This window comes from Anolis sagrei, chromosome 9 (assembly GCF_037176765.1).
Source record: "Anolis sagrei isolate rAnoSag1 chromosome 9, rAnoSag1.mat, whole genome shotgun sequence".
Lineage (NCBI taxonomy): Eukaryota > Metazoa > Chordata > Lepidosauria > Squamata > Dactyloidae > Anolis > Anolis sagrei.
Window position 1 is genome coordinate 5794112 of NC_090029.1, and position 24499 is coordinate 5818610.

General features: G+C 44.1%; 1 protein-coding gene and 1 pseudogene across 3 annotated transcripts in view; both read left to right on the top strand.

The window, feature by feature from the left end:
- Positions 1–24499, top strand: part of APBA2 (amyloid beta precursor protein binding family A member 2) — a 114248-nt gene that overhangs the window by 24477 nt on the left and 65272 nt on the right. The gene's annotated exons all lie outside the window — the stretch shown is intronic.
- On the top strand, positions 1077–24405 carry LOC137097619 (uncharacterized; annotated as a pseudogene).

Below are 24499 nucleotides of genomic sequence, written 5' to 3' on the forward strand. Positions count from 1 at the left end.
ACATGAGCCAACAATGTGATGTGGCGGCAAAAAAAGCCAATGGGATTTTGGCCTGTATCAATAGGAGCATAGTGTCTTGATCTAGGGAAGTCATGCTACCCCTCTATTCTGCTTTGGTTAGACCACATCTGGAATATTGTGTCCAATTCTGGGCACCACAATTCAAGAGAGATATTGACAAGCTGGAATGTGTCCAGAGGAGGGCGACTAAAATGATCAAGGGTCTGGAGAACAAGCCCTATGAGGAGAGGCTTAGGGAACTGGGCATGTTTAGCCTGAAGAAGAGAAGGCTGAGAGGAGATATGATAGCCATGTATAAATATGTGAGAGGAAGCCACAGGGAGGAGGGAGCAAGCTTGTTTTCTGCTTCCTTGGAGACTAGGACGTGGAACAATGGCTTTAAACTACAAGAGAGGAGATTCCATCTGAACATGAGGAAGAACTTCCTGACTGTGAGAGCCATTCAGCAGTGGAACTCTCTGCCCCGGAGTGTGGTGGAGGCTCCTTCTTTGGAAGCTTTTAAACAGAGGCTGGATGGCCATCTGTCAGGGGTGATTTGAATGCAATATTCCTGCTTCTTGGCAGAATAGGGTTGGACTGGATGGCCCATGAGGTCTCTTCCAACTCTTTGATTCTATGATTCTAAGTCCAAAAGAGATAACTTCAGCCCACATCTTATCCTGCATCTTCTAGCTCCGGTCCAAAGTTTGCTGGTTTCCTTTTCTTGGCCTCCTTCTCTTAGTTTTAATCCAGCACCTGGTTCTCCTTTCCTCCTGAAGCCAAGGAATTGGAAACACCTGAGACTTGATTTGTTGCTCCAGTCTCCTTTTCCACACTCACCTTTAGCTCCATCTTGTATGTTGGGAAAGGGAGATGCCATCTACATGGCACCTTCCTTGTTTTTCGTCCCAACGTCTCCCCGAAATCTCTCGCATGACACAGGCGTGCTCTTACCGGCAGGCTGTCGCGCTCATTCGTATTCTGTCCATAGCGGTAGGTACAAAGCTCATTTATCATCGCGCCGTGGCAAACAAGAGGCGCGATTATTGATTTAATTATCATAATACAGGCGGGCCATGCATGGCTGGCTGGTGAGTTGACTGCTTTGCAGTAACAGATTGGCAGAGCTGGTATTTTGCAAGCAAAGCAGCATTGATGACTATGTTAGGTTTTTCAGGCAGCGTCCAGCTTCCTCAAGTTGTCTTGGAACAGTTGTTGTTGTCCTGGAAACTGTTGTTGTTGTTGTTTATCAAGTCAACTTCCAATCATGAGTTTTGATTTCTGTTCTGTTACCATTATATGTCATAGAAACATAGAATCAAAGAGTTGGAAGAGACCTCCTGGGCCATCCAGTCCAACCCCTTTCTGCCAAGAAGCAGGAATATTGCATTCAAATCACCCCTGACAGATGGCCATCCAGCCTCTGCTTAAAAGCTTCCAAGGAAGGAGCCTCCACCACACTCCAGGGCAGAGAGTTCCACTGCTGAACGGCTCTCACAGGAAGTTCTTCCTCATGTTCAGATGGAATCTCCTCTCTTGTAGTTTGAAGCCATTGTTCCATGTCCTAGTCTCCAAGGAAGCAGAAAACAAGCTTGCTCCCTCCTCCCTGTGGCTTCCTCTCACATATTTATACATGGCTATCATATCTCCTCTCAGGCTAAACATGCCCAGTTCCTTAAGCTGCTCCTCATAGGGCTTGTTCTCCAGATCCTTGATCATTTGAGTCACCCTCCTCTGGACACATTCCAGCTTGTCAATATCTCTCTTGAATTGTGGTGCCCAGAATTGGACACAATATTCCAGATGTGGTCTAACCAAAGCGGAATAGAGGGGTAGCATTACTTCCTTAGATCTAGACACTAGGCTCCTATTGATGCAGGTCAAAATCCCATTGGCTTTTTTTGCCGCCACATCACATTGTTGGCTCATGTTTAACTTGTTGTCCATGAGGACTCCAAGATCTTTTTCACACGATATGAGGATTTAAAGATCAAACTGCAAATGCTCTGGCACAAGCCAGTCAAGGTGGTCCCAGTGGTTATCGGCACCCTGGGTGCAGTGCCTAAAGACCTTGGCCTGCACTTAAACACAATCGGTGCTGACAAAATTACTATCTGCCAGCTGCAGAAGGCCACCTTTCTGGGACTGGCACAAGCCCATCAGGCTGGTCGCAGTCATTATCGGCATACTGGGTGCAGAACCCCCATGACCAACAGAAAATACAGGGTTAGTCAAAATGCATAGGCCAATAAGCCATTCAATTGAATGGCTTATTGGCCTATGCATTTTGACTAACCCTGTACTTAAGGCCATCTAGTCCAACTCCCTTCACCAGGGCAAGAATTCTGAACTCCCCCAATGATAGAATTGAGCCAAACTTGGCACACAGAACTCCCATGACCATACTGGAAGGGTTTGGTGGGCACTGACCTTGAGTGTGAGAGTTGTAGTTCACCTCAATCCAGAGAGCACTGTGGACTCAAACAATGATGTATCTGGACTAAACTTGGCATGAATACTCAATATGCTCAAATGTGAACACTGGTGGAGTTTGGGGAAAATAGACCTTGGCATTTGGGAGTTGTAGTTCCTGGGATTTAGAGTTTACCTACAATCAAAGAGCATTCTGAACCCCACCAATGATAGAATTGGGCCAAATTTGAATATTGGTGCCCAAATTTGAATACTGGTGGGGTTAGGAGGGATTGATTTTGGCATTTCGGAGTTGTAGTTGCTGGGATTTATAGTTAACCTACAATCAAAGAGAATTCTGAACTCCACCAGCGATGGAATTGAAACAAACTTGGCACACACAACTCCCATGACCAGCTGAAAATACTGGAAAATGCTGGGCATCGACCTTAAGTTTTGGAGTTGTAGTTCATCTACATAAAGAGAGCACTATGCACTCAAACAATGATGGATCTGTACCAAACTTGGCACGAATACTCAATTTATCCAAATTGACTACTGGTGGGGTTTGGGGAAAATAGACCTTGACATTTGTGAGTTGTAGTTGCTGGGATTTATAGTTTACCTACCATCAAAGAGCATTCTGAACCGCACCAATTATAGAATTGGGCCAAACTTCCCACACAGAACCCCCATGACTATCTGAAAATACTGTGTTTCCTGATGGTTATTGGTGACCCTCCTGACACCCCCCTCGTGACCCCCCCCCAGGGGTCCTGACCCCCAGTTTGAGAAATGCTGCCCTAGCGAAATGTTCTCTCTATGGGTTCCATCTACACTGCGGAGTTAATGCAGTTAGGCATTGGGAGTTGTGACTGGACAAGGTCTATAGCTTGCAGTGTAGGTTCCTCACCAAATGTCAGACTCCCAAATTCCATCGCACCAAACCCTGGCAGTTAAAATGATGCCAAACTGCATTGAAAGTAAAGTGTAGAAACATCTGCTGAGCAAAGCTTCTCCTTACCCACTTTCTCAAAACCACGTATAATCTTACATCCCCTCGAAATAGCGTGTCCGCCTGCCCACCCGGCGTCAACACCAGTAACCTGCGGAGGCGTGTGATGATTGATGTGCTCCAACCCTTTGGATTTCTACTTCTTAGAAAATAAGTTTGTCTGTGGGCGCATCTCCACAGTGGAATTAATGCAGTTTGGTTCAACTTCAACGGCCTTGGCTCCATGCTACGGAATTGTAGTTTTACCAAAGAGGCCTGGCGCTTCACCAGACAGCTCCTCTGCTTCCATAGCCTTGAGCCATGGCAGTTAAAGCAGGATCAAAGTGTATTAACTCTGTAGTGTAGACACACTGGCGTTTGGCCATCCAAAGGGAAAAGACCTTTCAGGTGAGATGGTCTTGCTCTGGGAAGCATTTGACTCTTCATTTCTGACTAGCTGTACCCGCCACGCGTTGCTGTGGCCAACCTTCCCTCCCTCTTTCTCTCCTCCTTTCTTTCTCTCCTTCCCTTTTTTCTTTCATTCTCTTCTTCCTTCCTTCTATTCCTCTTCCCTTGCTTCCCCTTTCTTTCTTTCTTTCTTTCTTTCTTTCTTTCTTTCTTTTTCTCTTCCTTCCCTCCCTCCCTCTTTCTCTTCTTTCTTTCTTTCCTTCCCTCCCTCTTCCTCAACTTTCTTTCTTTTTCTCCTTCCTTCCCTCTCTCTCTTTCTTCTTTCTTTGTTTTTCTCCTTCCTTCCTTCCTTCCTTCCTTCCTTCCTTCCTTCCTTCCTTCTTTCCTTCCTTCCCTTTCTCTTCTTTCTCTCCTTCCTTCCCTCCCTCTTTTTTCTTTCCTTGCTTCCTTTCTTCCCGCTTTCCTTTCTCCCCCCCTTTTCTTTCTTTCTCTCCTTCCTTCACTTCTTCTTCCCTCCCTTCCCCCTTTCTTTCCCTTCCTTTTTCACTCTTTCCTTCCTTCTCTTATTCTTCCCTTCCTCCCACCCTTTTCTTTCGCTTCCTCTTTCTCCCCTTTCTTCTTCTCTCTACCTATTCTTGGACTGCAACTCCCAGCAGTCCTCCTGATCTATCTATCTATCTATCTATCTATCTATCTATCTATCTATCTATCTATCTATCTATCTATCATCTCTCTCTCTCTCTCATAGATCTATCTCTTTCTAACCTATCTATCTGGAGGATTGCTGGGAGATGCAGTCCAGGAATAGAAAACTGGAAATATGCAGAGACAGGGATGCTCTCAAAGAAATCCAAGGAGAAGAAAGCTTGACCTTGGAAGCAGTGCATTTGGATCCTCCTCCTCTCCTAAAGGGCCCAGTCTAGGGGATGCTGGGAGCTGTAGTCTGGAAGAGAGTGTGGATATGCTATTGTGTCTTTTGTTTGCCAGAGGGGGTCATTTTTGCACTTGCGCTGTAGCGTTGTTTTGCTTTTTTGGATTTTAAATCCTATCCGCTGTGTTTTTCTGTATTTTTATGAGTGATGGTCACTTGTTGGCCAGATTTTATTTATCGTGTCAGGGGCAGACCAAACAGTTGCATTGCATTTTTAACAAACAAACAAACAAAACACAAAGTTTGCAGGCTTGGTAGTTGATTAAATGTCCTTTGACTAGTATCTGGCCACTTAGAGTGCTTCTGGTGTTGCTGTAAGAAGGCCCTCCCTTGTCCATGTGGCAGGGCTCAGGTTGCATTGCAGCAGGTGGTCAGTGGGTTGCTCTTCTCCACACTCGCATGTCGTGGATTCCACTTTGTGGCCCTATTTCTTAAGGTTGTCTCTGCATCTCGTGGTGCCAGAGCGCAGTCTGTTCAGCGCCTTCCAAGTTGCCCAGTCCTCTGTGTGTCCAGGGGGGAGTCTCTCATTTGGTATCAGCCATTGATTGAGGTTCTGGGTTTGAGCCTGCCACTTTTGGACTCTTGCTTGCTGGGGTGTTCCAGCGAGTGTCTCTGTAGATCTTAGAAAACTATTTCTTGATTTAAGTTGTTGATATGCTGTCTGATACCCAAACAGGGGATGAGCTGGAGATGTCTCTGCCTTGGTCCTTTCACTATTGGCTGCTACTTCCCGGCGGATGTCAGGTGGTGCAATACCAGCTAAACAGTGTAATTTCTCCAGTGGTGTAGGGCGCAGACACCCCATGATAATGTGGCATGTTTCATTAAGAGCCACATCCACTGTTTTAGCGTGGTGAAATGTATTCCACCTGGGTATGCATACTCAGCAGCAGAGTAGCATAGCGCAAGGGCAGATGTCTTCACTGTGTCTGGTTGTGATCCCCAGGTTGTGCCAGTCAGCTTTCGTATGATATTATTTCCAGCGTCGACTTTTTGCTTGATGTTCAGGCAGTGCTTTTTGTAGGTAAGAGCACAGTCCAGAGTGACTCCCAGGTATTTGGGTGCGCTGCAATGTGCCAGTAGGATTCCTTCCCAAGTGATCCTCAGAGCTCGGGATGCTTGTCTGTTCTTGAGATGAAAGGCACATGTCTGTGTTTTAGATGGATTAGGGATCAGCTGGTTTTCCCTGTAATAGGCAGCAAGAGCACCTAGAGCTTCAGAGAACTTCTGTTCTACCATCTCAAAGCTCCCTGCTTCAGCAGTTGGCCTGATAGGTGTATTGTGTCCAAATTTGGTGTCTATTCGTCCAGTGGTTTTTGAGTTCTGTTAATCCCACAAACGAACATTACATTTTTATTTATATAGACTAGCTGTCCCGTGTTGCTGTTGATCTGGAAAATAAAGTAATTAGAAAGTGTTGGTTTCTAATATATGTGATTTCTTAGTGCTTGTGGGTAAACAGTATTTCTTACTGTTTCTTTGTCAGTGTTGATGTGGAGATTATCTGGTTTGCCTACTCTGGAACAGGCAACATATCATAGTCCTCCTTTAGGGGACCCTTTCCAATCTAGGATACTATATTGTGTGTGAATCATATCTATCTATCTATCTATCTATCTATCTATCTATCTATCTATCTATCTATCTATCATCTATCTATCTTTCTATCTATCTATCATCTATCTATCTAATCTATGGCTGGATGGCTCTTTGTCAGGAGAGCTCTTTTTACATTTTTTTGCCCTGGTGAAGCGAGTTGGACTGGATGGCCTTAAGTATTTTCTGTTGGTCATGGGGGTTCTGTGTGGGAAGTTTGCCCCAATTCTATTGTTCGTGGGGATCAGAATGCTCTTTGATTGTAGGTGAACTATAAATACCAGTAACTACAACTCCCAAATGTCAAGGTCTATTTCCCCCAAACTCCATCTGTGTTCGTATTTGGGCATATGGAATATTCATGCCAAGTTCGGTCCAGAGCCATCCACAGCCATCCACAGAGATGTAGGTGAACTACAACTCCCAAACTCAAGGTCAATGCCCACCAAACCCTTCTAGTGTTTTCTGTTGGTCATGGGAGTCCTGTGTGCCAAGTTTCGTACAATTCCATCATTGGTGAAGTTGATAATGCTCTTTGATTGCAGGTGAATTATAAATCCCAGCAACTATAACTCCCAAATGACAAAATCAATCCCCCCAATCCCACCAGTATTCAAATCTATTATTTGTGCCAAGTTTGGTGAAGTGAATGAATCTATTTTTTGAGTGATGGTCACTTGTTGGTCTGTTAGGGGCATAGTGTCGAAATTTGGTGTCAATTTGCCCAGTGGTTTTTGAGTTCTGTTAATCCCACAAACGAACATTACATTTTTATTTATATAAGACTAGCGGACCCTGCCAGGCGTTGCTGTGGCCCAGTCTGGTGATCTGGAAAATAAAGTAATGAGAAAGTGTTGGTTTCTAATATATGTAATTCCTTTCTGCTTGTGGGTAAACAGTATTTCTTCTTGTTTCTTTGTCAATGTTGATGTGGAGAGTGTCTGGTTTGCCTACTCTGGAACATGCAACATATAATTGTCCTTCTTCAGGGGTCCCTTTCAAATCTATAATACTATATCTCTCTGTGTGTGAATCATATCCATCTATCTTTCTCTATCTATCTATGGCTGGATGGCTCTTTGTCAGGAGGACTTTGATTACATTTTCTTGCCCTGATGAAGGGAGTTGGACTGGATGGCCTTAAGTATTTTCTGATGGTCATGAGGGTTCTGTGTGGGAAGTTTGCCCCAATTCTGTCATTCACGGGGTTCAGAATGCTCTTTGATTGTAGGTGAACAGTGAATCCCAGTGACTACAACTCCCAAATGTCAAGGTCTATTTCCCCCAAACTCCATCTGTGTTCATATTTGGGTATGCTGAGTGCTTGTGCCAAGTTTGGTCCAGATCCATCATTGTTTGAGTCCACAGTGTTCTCTGGATGGAGGTCCCGTCTCGTATCAAAGTGAAAAAGCAACGGGCAGGAGAACCAGTTTGGAGAGACCCACCTCCCCCTGGGCAGGTTTGGAGGCCACCGAAGGCAAGAGGGGCGTGGGGCCGCGGCAGAAATCGAGCCCCCAGCTCAGGAGAAGATGGCGGGCCTCCCGTCTCGTGTTGTTTGTGTTGCCTCGGCGGCCCCCCGCAGGTTCCATGCCCTCCCCGGCCGTTAGTGCTTACATGGGCCTGGTGGGCTTTCTCAGGCTGGGGTCGCAATCTTTCTGTGTATGTGAGGCAGCGGCGGGAGCGATGGGGTAGAGGGAGGCAGGCAGGTAGCAGTGCGCATGCGGAGGAAGACTTGGGCACGGGGGAAGCTGGGAAATGGAGTCCTTCCTCCTCATCGTATTCCTCCCGAGGCCTCTGCGCCTACTCCGTGTTTTTAGGGTATTGTGAGTTTGTGTTGTTGCATATTGGTGTTTGGAGGGTTGTTGGTCATACCTTGGGGGAAGAGGTATTAGCAGGCCAAATTTGGTGAGATTTCGTCCGGTGGTTTTTCCGTTTTTGACCGCCTAATTAAGCCCTTAAGCTTTTTATATATATAGATTGGTTGGGCATTCTGAAATGGAGTCAGTTGGTACTTTTCTTGGTGTCACTTGTGTTTTAACACATAGCATTGATATCTATTTATATCTATATCTATATCCGTATACATGTAATATACTCATTGGTGTGTGTGTATATGTGTGTGTGTGTGTGTGTGTGTGTGTATAATCTATACACATAATAAATCTATACACTTAATGTGTATGTGGCAGAGGTGTCCACTTAGACAGACAGCCTCTGGCCCCTACAAACAGGCTATAGTTCCAAGTGCTGAGAAGCCTCCAAACGCACCCTCTCAACTGACATTGCCATGAACATGTTGTTGTTGTTGTTGTTGTTACTGCTTGTTGTTTTTGTTGTTGTAGCCCAACCCAAACACTACGACCCACCATCCAAGGAATGCTTTCCTTCTGGGACAATTTCATCCTAGATTTCATTTGGCAGGCACCCCAGGGTTCCTTGTGTGGATTTGGCGGGCACCCCAGGGTTCCTTGTGTGGAATTTGCATGACCCCGCCTACGGCCTCCCTTAACACTTTCCTACCCTTTCCTATGGCACACAGCAAACAGAGAGGAATTGATCAGCATCTGAACAGACTGGAGGGGTTTGGGAGACTGACTCAACAGGATGGAAGTTGTAGCTCACCCTGCATCAAGGCAGAGCACTCTGAGCCCCCCCCCCCCTTTGATAATGGACCTCGACCACATTTGGCACGCAGAACCCCTATGACCAGGTTTGGGGGAATTGACCTTGATTTATAGGAGTTGTAGTTCACCTACATCCAGAGAGGACGGTAAACCCAACCAATGACGGATCTGGACCAAACTTGGCACGCGGACCCAACATAGCCATCTATGCATACTGGCAGGCTTTGGGCATGATTGCCTTGGGAATCTGGGAGTTATAGTTCACCCTTATCCAGAGAGCACTGAACTCAGCTGATATTGGATGTGGACCAAACTTGGTACACGGACCCAACATAGCCAACTGTGCATACTGTCAGGGTTTGGGCGTGATTGCCCTGGGATTCTGGGAGTTACAGTTCACCCTTATCCAGAGAGCACTGAACTCGGCTGATATCGGATCTGGACCAAACTTGGCGCACAGACCCAACATGGCCAGCTTTGAATAATGGCAGGGTTTTGAGGAGTGATTGACCCACGATTCTGGGAATTGTAGTTCACCTACATCCTTATGCATTTTGTATTTGGAGCATTCATAAAAAACAAAAGCAAAGACTGGCATTTTTCTAATAAACATTATCAAACTTTGAAAAACAAACAATGCCTTTCTCAAGTAACCCAGGCACCGCTGGGTCCTCGAGCTAGTGTATGTATGTATATATATAGAGAGAGAGAGAGTACAAAAATAGATCCCACCCTTTGCTTGTGTTATTTGTATGCATTTACAATGTCGGTATTTATATATCTGCGATGACGGCGTTTGCAGGAAAGAATAAATAGCCCTTGTCACAGTGATTCCAAGCGAAAATACAAAATGACGGAGTGTTTAAATCTGCCAACGAACGCATTCATTTGCATGCCAAGTCAGTGGGAACGTCTGCTCCCCAAAAGGGATTTCAAGCAACATCTCTTAGTAATTCGAATTGGTGATGATGATGATGATGATGATTTTTTTTCCGTGTCAGGAGTGACTTGAGAAACTGCAAGTCGCTTCTGGTGTGAGAGAATTGGCCGTCTGCAAGGATGTTGCCCAGGGGACGCCCAGATGTGTTACCATCCTGTGAGAGGCTTCTCTGATGTCTCTGAGGGAAAGGAAGGAGGGTGAAGAAAGGAAGGAGGGAAGGAAAAGAAGGGGAAGGAAATGAAGAAAGGGAAAGAAGGAGGAAAGGAAGGGAGGGAGGGAGGAAAGGAAGGAAAGGAAGAAGAAAGGAGGGACAGGAAGGAAGAGAAGGAGGGAAAGAAGGAAACGAAGGAGTAGGAAGGAGGGAAGGACAGGAAGGAAGGAGGAGGGGAGGAAAGGAGGGGGTAGGAAGGAAGGAAGAAAAGGAAAGAAAGGGAGGAAGGAAAGAAAAGAAGGAAAGGAAGAAGAAAAGAGGGACAGGAAGGAAGGGAAGGAAGGAAAGAAGGAAAGGAAGGAGAAGGAAGGAGGGAGGGACGGGAAGGAAGGAGGAGGGGAGAAAAGGAAGGGGAAGGAAGCTTTGAGTTGTATTTGTTATGTTGTTGTGTTGAGGCCTTGGCCTTAGTAAGCCGCATCGAGTCCTTTGGGAGATGCTAGCGGGGTACAAATAAAGTTTAATAATAAATAATAAAGGAAGGGAGAAAATGAAAGAAAGGGAGGGAGGAAAGAAGGGAAGGGAGTCCTTTCGGATGGAGTGTGGCAGAGGCAGCTACCTCCTGTGTGTGTGTGTGTGTGTTAAATGTGTGCTCGTGTTGCCGGAGACAGGCGAACAGGTCAAACAGAAATGAAAGAGTTAAAAAAGAAAGAAGGGTCTACAGCAATGTTTCTCAACCTGGGGGTCGGGACCCTTGAGGGGGTCGCGAAGGGGTGTCAGAGGGGTCGCCAAAGACCACCAGAAAACACAGTATTTTCTCATGGGGATTCCATGTGGGAAGTTTGAGCCAATTTTATCGTTGGTGGAGTTCAAAATCGTTCAAAATCATTGCTGGTGGAGTTCAGAATGTTCTTTGATTGTAGTGAACTATAAATCCCAGCAACTACAATTCCCAAAAGTCAAGGTCTATTTTCCCCAGACTCCACCAGTGTTCACATTTGCGTATATTGAGTATTTGTGCCAAGTTTGGTCCAGATCCACCATTGCATGAGTCCACAGTGCTCGCTGAATATAGGTGAACTACAACTCCCAAACTCAAGGCCATTGCCCACTAAACCCTTCCAGTGTTTTACTGTTGGTCATGGCAGTTCTGTGCGGCAAATTAGGTTCAAAATCATTGCTGGTGGAGTTCAGAATGCTCTTTGATTATAGATGAACTATAAATCCCAGCAACTACAACTCCCAAATTACAAAATCAATCCTCCCTCAACCCCACTAGCATTTACATATGGGTGCATTGGGTATTTGTGCCCAGTTTGGTCCAGTGAATGAAAATACATCTTGCATATTTATATTATGATTTATAACAGTAGGAAAATGACTGTTATGAAGTAGCAACAAAAACAATGTTATGGTTGGGGGTCACCACAACATGAGGGACTGTATTAAGGGGTCACAGCATTAAGAAGGTTGAGAACCACTGGTCTACAGAAAGTCCGTCCCCCACCCGCTGGCCTCTTCCAACAGGGAAATGTAGAGGAGGAGGAGACCGCCCTCCTGGCATAGAAGGGAAAGAGAAGGGGCTCCATGCGGCAAGCCTCCCCTTCCACTCCCATGGTGCCCACTCTTGCTTGTGTGTGTGTGTGTGTGGGGGGCATGCACACGCGCCTGGCTCCTCAAGCTTTAACGGCCGGCTGTTTCCCCGCGAGGAGGAGGGGACGTGGCCATGGGTTTCTTTGTAGACATGCAGTTTCTCCTTTGTGGACATGCAGTTCAGAAGTCCTTTCTGCTTTTTGTTTTCGTGGTTTTTTTTGAGTGGAGAACATACATTGGGTTGTTATGTGTATCGTGTCCAAATTTGGTGCCAATTCACCCAGGGGTTTTTGAGTTCTGTTAATCCCACAAACGAACATTACATTTTTATTTATATAGATGTATAGATACAATATATATTAGAAACTTGGATTTATTAGCATTGACTCTTCTCAGTCCTGGGTTCAAATCCCAGAAAAGCCACTCCTATACAGTTTTATGTTTCCAAGGAGAGCTGGGAGGCTGTTTCCAAAGGAACCGGCTCCTTCCACTTCATATTAACATCCCTGTTTGGGGATTTCCAATCAGCTGGAGGTCCATAAAAATCATCATTGTGAATGCATATTAGCTTATCAGTGCGCCTCTTTAGCATGGGGACCATTAAGGCCTTCCTAAGGCTCATTACTTTTTGTGATTGGGATCCTGCAAACCAGGCGTTTCTCCTCCACTAAGCAGCGGAAATGGCTTCTTTCTTTCATTGTGCCACACTTGGGATCTGCAAAATGGAAGTGATACGTATTCATGAGTCTCTTTTAAGAGAGGAAAAGCAGGATATTGTTGTTGTTGTTGTTGTTATTATTATTAATAAATACAGTAGGCCTGGCTATATCCAGGCAGAAGATAATAACACATATGATTTATTATCCTAACTTATTTTAAAACTATATATATATATATATATATAATGTAATTTTATTTATTTATTTATTTATTTATTTATTTATTTGCTGCATTTGTTGACCGCCGTTCTCAGCCCTAGGGCGACTCATGGCGGTGTACAACATATAAAAACAATTTACAATAAAGCAATATCACTAATACACAATAATATAATTACACTAAATGATCTGCTCTGTCATATCGTAGAATCATAACCAATCTCGTAAACCATATTCCGTTCCAGTTGTCATTACCAATTGATGTAGCACTCAGTTAAATGCCTTCTCAAATAGCCATGTCTTTAGGCTCTTTCGGAAAGACATAAGGGAGGGCGCTTGTCTGCTGTCAACAGGGAGGGTGTTCCACAGCCGGGGGGCCACCACCGAGAAGGCCCTCTCTCTCGTCCCCGCCAGACGTGCCTGTGAAGCAGGCGGGATCGAGAGAAGGGCCTCCCCAGACGATCTCAAGGCCCTCGTGGGCTCATAGGGCGAGATGCGGTCCGCAAGGTATTTTGGGCCGGAACCGTTTAGGGCTTTGTAGGATAACACCAGCACCTTAAATTGGGCCCGGTAGCAGATCGGCAGCCAGTGGAGCTGGAACAGCAAGGGCGTTTTATGCTCCCTGCGTCCCGCTCCTGTTAGTAACATGGCTGCCGCGCGCTGGACTAGCTGAAGCTTCCAGGCCGTCTTCAAGGGCAGCCCCACGTAGAGAGCGTTGCAGTAGTCGAGGAGGGATGTGACCAGAGCGTGTACCACCGTGGCCAAGTCAGACTTCCCAAGGTACGGGCGCAGCTGGCGCACGAGCCTAAGCTGTGCAAATGCTCCCCTGGTCACCGCTGAGACCTGGGGCTCCAGGCTCAACGATGAATCCAGGGTCACACCCAAGCTGCGAACCTGCGCCTTCAAGGGGAGTGCGACCCCGTCCAGCACAGGCTGTAACCCTATACCCTGTTCGGCCTTGCGACTGACCAGGAGTACCTCTGTCTTGTCTGGATTTAATTTCAGTTTGTTCGCCCTCATCCAGATCATTACAGCGGCCAGGCACCGGTTCAGGACCTCGACAGCCTGAACCAAATTGGTACCAATTTTTATTTTGAAATTGACCCATATTGGATGCATATTGGATCCTTGGCTTATACTTGAGTCAATACATTTTCCCAGTTTTTTGGGATAAAATTAGGTGCCTCGGCTTATATTTGGGTCGGCTTATACTTCTTCCTCTTCCTCCTCCTCCTCCTCCTCCTCCTCCTCTTCTTCTTCTTCTTCTTCTTCTTCTTCTTCTTCTTCTTCTTCTTCTTCTTCTTCTTCCTCTTCTTCTTCCTCTTCTTCTTCTTCTTCTTCCTCTTCTTCTTCTTCTTCTTCTTCTTTCCTTTCTTAAATGAAACTTAAAGCTGCAATTACCCCACACTTTGGGATAATTTGGGAGTTATTTTTGCTATATGGTGAACCCTATTGCTGTGTTTTCATTTCTGGCTTCCCCTTTCCTTCCTTTGAGGCTGAGAGAGTGTGATTCTCACTCATTGTGTTTCCGTAACTGAGCAAGGATTCAAACTCAGATCTCTCTCTGAAGGTTATAGTCTGGCTCTCACATCATTGCTGACTTTCTTCTTATGCTGAATCCAAGAAAATAGATAAGGTCCAAAAATGAAGTGAATTATATATTTTTTCGGAAGGATACAGAGATGCAAAACGCTTTTTTCGTTTTAAATAGGGGTGTTGTGTTTTTTATATATTTAAAGCTTCCACCATCTGTTCTGCCTATAATTACAGAGGCCAAGGGAACATATTTTACAGTTTGGTTAGTCAGTGCGAAGCCATTAACAGTGCGCTTCCAGTGCTGCATTGATGCGCCGTCCTCGCCCACGCATTTAGAGCAAGCAACCTGGTTCGTGCTGGATACATTTCCCCTAATTTCATCCCATTATACCTAACTATTTTAATTGCAGATACAGCTGCCGAGCCTTTGACCTCTAAATCCAAAACGTTCTCAAAAGGAGTGCAGCTACACTGCGGAATTAATGCAATTTGGTGCCACTTGGAACTGCGGTGGCTCTGTGGTATGAAACGGTGGGATTTATAGTTTGGGCAGGCACCAGCACACTTTGGCAGAGAAGGTTAAATACCTTGCAAAACTACATCTCCCAGAATCCAATACCATTGAGCCATTGCAGATAAAGTGGTGCCAAACTACATTCATTTTATTTATTTATTTGCTTTATTTCTATACCGCATTTTTCAGCCTAGATTAGGCGACTCAATGCGGTTTACACAGTGCAAGTTATACAGTAATATACAGTTAAAACACATCACACATTACAACAAAATCAACAATTATTATCAATTCCTTATAAATTCATGACGCCTCAACAGAACAAGATCCATTTTACAGTGCAGATGGACCCTATGACCTTGCAAAATTACAACTCCCAGAATACATTACTATTAAGCCATGACAGCTAAAGCAGTGACAAACTGCATTAATCTTACAGTGTAGATAGATCCCAAGACCTTGTAAAACTACATCTCCCAGAATCCAATACCATCAAACCATGGCAGCTAAAGTTGGGGTCAAACTGCATTCATTCTTCAGTGTAGATGGACCTTAAGAACTTGTAAAACTACGACTCCGAGAATCCAATACCATTGCGCCATGGCAGCTAAAGTGGGGTCAATTTGCATTGATCTTACAGTGTAGATGGACCCTAAGACCTTGTAAAACTACAGCTCCCAGAATACATTACTATTTAGCCATGGCAGCTAAAGCGGGGTCAATTTGCATTGATCTTACATTGTTGATGGACCCTAAGACCTTGTAAAACTACAACTCCCAGAATACATTACTATTTAGCCATGGCAGCTAAAGCGGTGCCAAACTGCTTTAATCTTACAGTGTAGATGGACCCTAAGATTTTGCAAATCTACATTTCCCAGAATCCAATAGCAATGAGCCAAGGCAGCTAAAGTTGGGGTCAAATTGCATTAATCTTACATTGTTGATGGACCCTAAGCCCTTGGAAAACTACAACTCACGGAATACATTACTATTTAGCCATGGCAGCTAAAGTGGTGCCAAACTTCTTTAATCTTACAGTGTAGATGGACCCTAAGACCCTGGAAAACTACATCTCCCAGAATCCAATACCATTGAGCCATGGCAGCTAAAGTTGGGGTCAAATTGCATTAGTCTTACATTGTTGATGGACCCCAAGACCTTGTGAAACTACAGCCCCCAAGGTTCCATAGCATTGTGCCATGGCAGCTAAAGCAATACCAAACTGCGTTCATTCTACAGTGTAGATGGACCCTAAGATCTTGCAAATCTACATTTCCCAGAATCCAATACCAATGAGCCAAGGCAGGTGATGCGGTGCTTACTTACTTAATTACTTACTTACTTAGGTGACCCCTCGTTGTCTGAGTAGGATAATCTTCCAGGGTGGGTCCATAGGTGACTATGGAGCCCTATTCTTGACCTGCATGTTCTCCCGCAGTGAGGAAATTGGTTTCCAGGTGGAAGGCGGTCTCGGTTGGGGTTGGCTTGACGTGCCTTCCTCCATTCATGCTTCTTTCACCCTCCATTCATGCGTCTTCAAATTCTGCAGCACTGCTGGTCACAGCAGACCTCCAGCTGGAGCGCTCAAGGGCCAGGGCTTCCCAGTTCTCAGTGTCTATGCCCATCTTTCAATCTCTTTCCCTGTCCACCAACATTCCATTTTCCATTCTTGAGTTCAGAGTAGAGCAACTGATTTGGGAGATGGTGATCGGGCATCCGGACAACGTGGCCGGTCCAGCAGAGTTGATGGCAGAGGGCCATTGCTTCAATGCCGGTGGTCTTTGCTTCTTCCAGCACGCTGACGTTTGTGTGCCCGTCTTCCCAAGAGATTTGCAGGATTTTCCGGAGGCAGCACTGATGGAATCATTCCAGGAGTTGCATGTGACATCTGTAAACAGTCCACGTTCCGCAGGCATGTAGCAGGGTTGGGAGGACAATAGCTTTATAGACAAGCACCTTGGTCTCCCTATGGATGTCCCGTTCCTCAAACACTCTCTGCTTCATTCGGAAAAATGCTGCACTTGCAGAGCTCAGGCGGTATTGTATTTCGATGCCAATGTTGACTTTGGTTGAGAGGTGGCTGCCAAGGTAGCAGAAATGGTCAACATTGTCTATTGTTACACCATTAAGCTGTATCTCTGGCATTTGAGAGGGATTGGCTGGTGACTGCTGGAAGATGTGGTGCCAAACTGCATTCATTCTACAGTGTAGATGCAGCCCTAGATCTGCAAAATGCAAACCCACAGACACGGAACCCTTTTGTTTCGGCACTCCATGCCATTATTTTCCATTTCCCTCTCTCTTTCTCTCTTGTTTGCCGTTTGCTTCCCACCGGCCTTGCTGGGTGATTCAGAATCCTTTGCTTGCAGCATTGGGCTTGTTAGGAAACGTACGAATTAAGTGAGTCATTTGGAAGGAAAAAGACCCATTTTGTTTCCCTGATATAATGAATAGGTCAATGTCTCTGCAGGTGGAACGCTGACACAGTTCTTTGGAAATCCAGGGCAGTGTGCAATGAGATCCCATTGTGTTAGCCTGCAGTGGTGCAGCATTTGCGTTTGCATGATTAAATCTGTGCACAACCATAGAAGATCTCCATAATTGCAGAACCCACCTTATTAGTTTTACTTACCCTGCAATGCCAATCTTTAAATGCCCGCCTTTCACAGAGCAGTGTTTCTTTGGAGACCAAACAAGCACAAAGCCATCTCCAATTTAATTTCCTGTTCAGGAGCCCAAAGAGAGCTCTGTCTATATCTCTGTTATTATTTTCTGAAAGTTTGCCATTATGAAAACATTGTTGTCTTTTCATGCATCTGTTCTTGCAGGGGGGGGGGGGATAACTGTGGAATTTGGCATCATGGAAATGGTTTCTTACAGCTGTCATTCAGTCTGCCCTGTAGAATTGAAGCAGTTCAATACCACTTTAAATGCCGTGGCTCAATGCTATGGGAGTTGTCACTGGGCAGATAGAATGGTGGATAAACAAGTAGATCAAAAGATGGATGGATAGATGAAGATAGAAACATAGGTGGATGGATAGGTAGGTGGGTGGGTGAGTGGATGGATAGATAATTAGATAGAATGGTAGATAGCTCGGTGGGTGGATGGATAGGTAGAAAGATAGGTGGATAGACTGATGAATAGATAGATAGATAGATAGATAGATAGATAGATAGATAGATAAATAGATGGATAGAATGGTAGATATATAAGGAAGTGGGTGTGTGGATGGGTAGGTAGATAGAAAGATAGATGGATGTATAGATGTATAGATAGGTAGATAGATAGATGAATCAACAGATAGATATAAAGGTAGGTAGATGGATAGGTAGGGTGGGTGGATAGGTGGAAAGATAGGTGAATAGATGGATGGATGAATAGACAGAATAGGTGGGTGGATGGATGGATAGAATGGTAGATAAATAGGTAGTGGGTGGGTGGATGGATGGGTAGATAGAAAGATAGATGGATGGACAGGTAGGTGGGTGGGTGGGTGAGTGGATGGATGGATAGATAAATAAATAAATAGAATGGTAGATAGGTGGGTGGATGGATAGGTAGAAAGATAGGTGGATGAATTGATGAATAGAGAGATGGATGGATGGGATGGAGGGATGGATGGAGGAATAGACAGTATAGGTGGATAAATGGATAGAATGGTAGATAGCTGGTGGCTGGATGGGTAGATGAATAGATAGATAGAAACATGGGTGTATGGATAGGTACGTAGGTGGGTGGGTGAGTGGATGGATGGATAGATAAGTAGATAGAATGGTAGATAGGTGGGTAAATGGATAGGTAGAAAGATAGGTGGATAGATAGATAGATAGATAGATAGATAGATAGATAGATAGATAGATAGATGGATGGATGGATGGATGGATGGATAGATGGAAAGATGGATAGATGGATAGATGGATAGATGGATAGATGGATAGAATGGTAGATAGCTAGTGGGTGGGTGGGTGGATGGATGGATAGATGTTTAGGTAGATAGATAGGTAGGGTGGATAGATGGATGAATAGACAGATAGATAGATACGTAGGTGGATGGATAGGTAGGTAGGTGGGTGGGTGGGTGAGTGGATGGATGGATAGATAAGTAGATAGAATGGTAGATAGATAGGTGAGTGGATGGACAGGTAGAAAGATAGGTAAATGGATGGATGGATGGCAGGAAGGGTGGATTGACATGATACATGGATGGATAGATAGAATGGTAGATAGATAGGTAGTGGGTGAATGGATGGATGGATGGGTAGATAGAAAGGTAGATGGATGGATAGATGAATAGATAGATAGATGAATTGACATAATTAGAAAGGTAGGTAGATGGATTAGTGCGTTGATTGATGGATAGGATGGTGGATAGGTAGGTAGATCGAAAGATGGATGGATAGATAGATGAATAGACAGATAGAAACACAGGTGGATGGATATATAGGTAGGTGGGTGGATAGATAAATTGATAGAATGCCCAGTTGTCATTGGGCAGAGAAGGCTAAAGGCCTTGCAAAACCACAACTTCTCTGAGCATTTGTAGGTTCTCTGGATCAATCCTTTTGGAAATCGTCCATAGAATTGTTCTGGAGGATATAAAGATGTAGAGTTTTTCCATTGCACAGAGGCCCTGGACCCATAACCCCATCATTATCATTCTTCCCCATTGAAAAACTGAATCAATGGCTCAATTGGCTTAGAAAAGTTACTTTTTCTGGATTCCGACATCCAATGTGCTTTGGTTGGTTTTTATATTCCTTTGGAAATCAAACCGTGAATATCTCTGTTGACTTTTAAGTGCCTCCTTGTGCCAAATAGCGAAAGAATTAATTTCCCGGTGTCTACGTGAAACCAGGACTGTCAACTTGGAGACAATTAAGGAGTGAGGGAGCCTTGGAAAGCGCCTTATCTGTGACAGCGTTGAGCGGCCCAATTAGCCTTCTTCTTGTTTAGGGCGGTTTTACACCCCCCCCCCCTTTAAAAAAAATGCTAAATGTTAAATCGATATTGTTCTAAATGGCACTTTTAATGGCTTGATTTAATACGAGCCCTCAGTACCCATCAGTACTCAGTGTTGATGATTCTCATTAGCTGTTATTGCATCGTGACTGTTGCTTAGGGTGCGCCTATACCCTAAGGTGTAGGATTAATACAGTTTGATGCCACTGTTGAGCAGACATGGGCAAACTTTGGCTCTTCGGGTGTTCTGGACTTCAACTCTGGCTGTTAGGAATTGTGGGAGTTGAAAACCAAAATATCTGGAGGGCCAAAGTTTGCCTATGCCTGCTATAGAGTTTTTAAAAATCCAGCAATTTATTTGCTATTTTTAAATTGGAAATTCCATAACCTCTTAGAAATAACTGCATTAAGATCACTACTGACTGGAAGGTCATGAGTTCGAAGCCAGCCTGGGTCGGAGTGAGCTTCCAACCAATTTGTGTAGCTTGTTATTGACCTTTGCAGCCCAAAAAACAGTTGCATCTGTCAAGTAGGAAATTTAAGTACCACTTATGTGGGGAGGCTAATTTAACTAATTTACGAGGCCATAAAAATCTCCAGCAAGCATGCAAAGAAGGAGGAAGTACTTCATCAGTGTCACAAATGGACGGTGAAGCGACAGCTCCCCTGGTGGCTAGAAGCTGGAATGTTAAATATTTATTTATTTATTTATTTATGCGCTTGTATACCGCTAATATCTCAGCCTAAGTCGGCGACTCATTGCGGTTTACAACAACTAAAAAGTTAAAAACAATTAAAAACAGTATTCAATTTAAAACATGAAACACATATACAATACAAATTATTGGGCCACCAATAATAATCCCATGCATCTCGTAACTAAAATCACAATCCAAAATTCGTCGTCCATGATTACCAGTCCTTTAGTCATCAAAATTCGTTGCAACGGATTAACCGAATGCTTGTTTAAACATCCATGTCTTCAGTCTCTTCCGAAACACCATCAGCGAGGAGGCTGATCGTACCTCTATAGGGAGGGTGTTCCAAAGCCGAGGGGCCACCACAGAGAAGGCCCTGTCTCTCGTTCCCGCCAGCCGCACTTGTGAAGCCGGCGGGATAGAGAGCAGGGACTCTCCAGAAGATCTTAGGGTCCTGGTGGGCTGATAGGCTGAGATACGTTCGGATAGATAAGTTGGGCCAGAACCGTTTAGGGCTTTAAAGGCCAACGCCAGCACTTCGAATTGAGCCCGGTGGCATATCGGCAGCCAGTGGAGCTGGTGCAGCAGAGGAGTTGTATGCTCCCTGCGCCCCGCTCCTGTTAGTATCATGGCTGCCGCCCGTTGGACTAATTGGAGCTTCCGGGCTGTCTTCAAAGGCAGCCCCACGTAGAGAGCGTTGCAGTAGTCAAGGCGGGATGTCACCAGAGCGTGGACTACCGTGGCTAAGTCAGACTTCCCAAGGTACGGTCGCAGTTGGCGCACAAGTTTTAACTGTGCGAATGCTCCCCTGGTCACCGCCGAAACCTGGGGTTCCAGGCTCAGCGATGAGTCCAGGATCACACCCAATGTTGTGTGTCTATGGCATTGAATTTTGCCATGTATATGTACATTGTAATTCACCCTGAGTCCCCTGCGGGGTGAGAAGGGCAGAATATAAATACTGTAAATAAATAAATTTACAGTACTGCACCATAACCTTATTGAAAAGGTAAAAATGATGTCTCATCCATCTGGCAAATGTTAATCTCCATGAACATGTGGAGACCACCTTTTGAAAAGCATGACCTTGTTAGAAGTCAACCCTTTGAACAACATAAGCATTCGTGTAATGGCACACAGGTAACTCAGCTGTTAAACTGACAAACCATGTCATTAAACTGCCAAGGATAAAGACATGCCACTACAAAAAGATATTTGGTTAGCAGAAGATGGTTGTTTCTTTGAAGTTGACATTGCAGTTGTAATTACGCAAAAGATACACACTCCCTTGAAACATCTTAATTAAAATATGCACTCAGAGATTAAAAAAAACAAAGTCTTCTTTGAAAAATAACATATCTTGTTTGCTCATAAACAACTTGTATTAATTCACCATACAAGCACATTTCTTGTTAAAGTTCAGTTATGAATAGAATGTTGTTTCTTCCTTGGGTTGAGTACACAAGATATCAACATCCTTTATCAACAGTCCATAGTCTTTATCTCACTTAAGTCCATAATCATACATGCAGAAATTGAATTCAGGCATACTTGTTAATTGAAGTCTAAACACATCGATCCATCCACCTCTGCTGAGGTGGGAAGCAAACTGAACACAAAATGGAGTCCTGAGTCTGAACATGCTCAGTAGAATCACATGTCTATAACCCCCTCCCACACCAAAGAGATAAGGCAAACTGGCAACTCAGCATACACATAGAATACAGGTTAGCAAATATATACATTAACAAATAAATAGTGAAAGTCTTGGGAGGTTGTGATTTCCAACATTTTCTACTTTCATGTTGTCCTGCACAAACATGGAGAGCTGGTTGTAAGAGGTTGTTAAAAAGTCATGTTGTGTTGCTTCTGCTTTCCCCAGCAAACCTTGTTTAGAAATGGTCACCGTCTATTCCACCAGCCATGTCTATTCATCTATCTATCCATCCATCTTTCAATCTACCCATCTATCCATCCATCCATCCACCCACCCGCCGACCCATCTGTTGATCCATCCATTTATCCATCTATCCACCTATTTATCCATCCATCCATCTGTCTACCTTTGTATTGGTCTATCCACCCAACTATCCCTTCCACTTCCCTTCCACTCACCTATCTGTCTACCATTCTATTCATGATCCACCTACCCATCTATCTATCTTTTTACCTATCCACCCACCCATGCATGCACCTAATATATACCATTCTATCAATCTGTCTGTCTGTCTGTCTGTCTATCAATCCGTCCATCCATCCACTTATCCATCCATCCACTTATTCATCCATCCATCCATCTTTCTATCTATTCATCTATCCATCCTTCTACATACCCGTCTGTCCACCCACCTACTACCTATCTATCTACCATTCTATCCATCCATCCACCTATCTTTCTATCTGCTTGTCTCTCTACCCACCCACCTATCTATCTACCATTCTATCTACTTATCTATCCATCCACTCACCTATTCATCCACCTATGTTTCTATCTGTCGATTAATCTATCCATCCATCCATCTTTCAATCTACCCATCTATCCAGCATTCTATCCATCCATTCACCCTCCACCTGCAGATCTATCTGTTGATCTATCCATGAATCTATCTATCTATCATCTATCTATCTATCTATCTATCTATCTATCTATCTATCTATATGTCTGTCTATCTATCTATCTATCTATCTATCTATCATCTATCTATCTATCTATCTATCTATCTATCTATCTATTCTATCCATCCATCCACTTATCCATTCATTTATCCATCTTTCTGCCTATTCATCTATCCATCCATCTTTCTACATACCCATTTATCCATCCACCCACTACCTATCTATCTACCCATCTACCCATCTATCCATCTATCCACCTATCTATCTACCATTCTATCTACTATCTATCCATCCACTCACTCACTCACCTACCTATCAATCAACCTGTTTCTATCTGTATATTCATCTATCCATCCATCCATCTTTCGATCTAACCATCTATCCATCATCTATCCATCATCTATCCATCATTTATCCATCTATCCATCCATCCATCCATCTCTCTCTCCCTCCCTCCCTCCTCCCTCCCCCTGTCTGTCTGTCTGTCTGTCTGTCTGTCTGTCTCTATCTATCTATCTATCTATCTATCTATCTATCTATCTATCTATCTGTCTATCTTTCCTTCTGTCCATCCACCCCCACACAGTACCATTCTATCCATCCATTCATCTATCCATTCACTATCTTTCTATCTTTCTGTCTTTCCACACACCTACCAATCTGTCTACCATTCTATCATCTTATCTGTCCACCACTCACCTATCTTTCTATCTACCTCTCTCTATCCACTCACCTATCTCTCTACCATTCTGTCTACTATCTATCCATCCACTCACTCAGCTATCTATCAATCCACCAATGTTTCTATCTGTCTATTCATCTATCCATCCATCCATCTTTTGATATACCCATCTACCCATCTACTCATCTATCCATCTATCCCTCTCTCTCTCTCTTTCTGTCTATTCATCCATCCACACACCCACTACTTACCTATCTACCATTCTATCCAACCATCCACCTATCTTTCTATCTACTTGTCTCTCCACCTACCCACTTATCTATCTACCATTCTATCTACTTATCTATCCACCCACTCACTCACCTACCTATCCATCCACCTATGTTTGTATCTGTCGATTCATCTATCCATCCATCCATCTTTCAATCTACCCATCTATCCAGCATTCTATCCATCCATCCACCACCCACCCGCCCGCCAATCTATCTGTTGATCCATTCATCTATCTATCTATCTATCTATCTATCTATCTATCTATCTATCTATCCATCCATCCATCTATCTACCTATCCTATCCATCCATCCACCCACACATCCACTACTTATCTATCTACCATTCTATCCATCCATTCACCTATCCATCCACCTATTTTTATATCTTTCTGTCTTTCTACCCACCCACCCACCTATCTATCTACCATTCTATCAACTTATCTATCTACCCACCTACCCACTTATGTTTCTACCTATCTGTCTATTCATCTATCCATCCATCTTTAGATCTACCCATCTATCCACCATTCTATCCACCCGCCCACCTATCTTTCTCTCTATCTGTCTATTCATCTATTCATATACATTAACAAATAGTGAAAGTCTTGGGAGGTTGCGATTTCCAACATTTCCCACTTTCATGGGGTCCTAGGCAAACATGGAGAACTGGTTTTAAGAGGTTGTTAAAAAG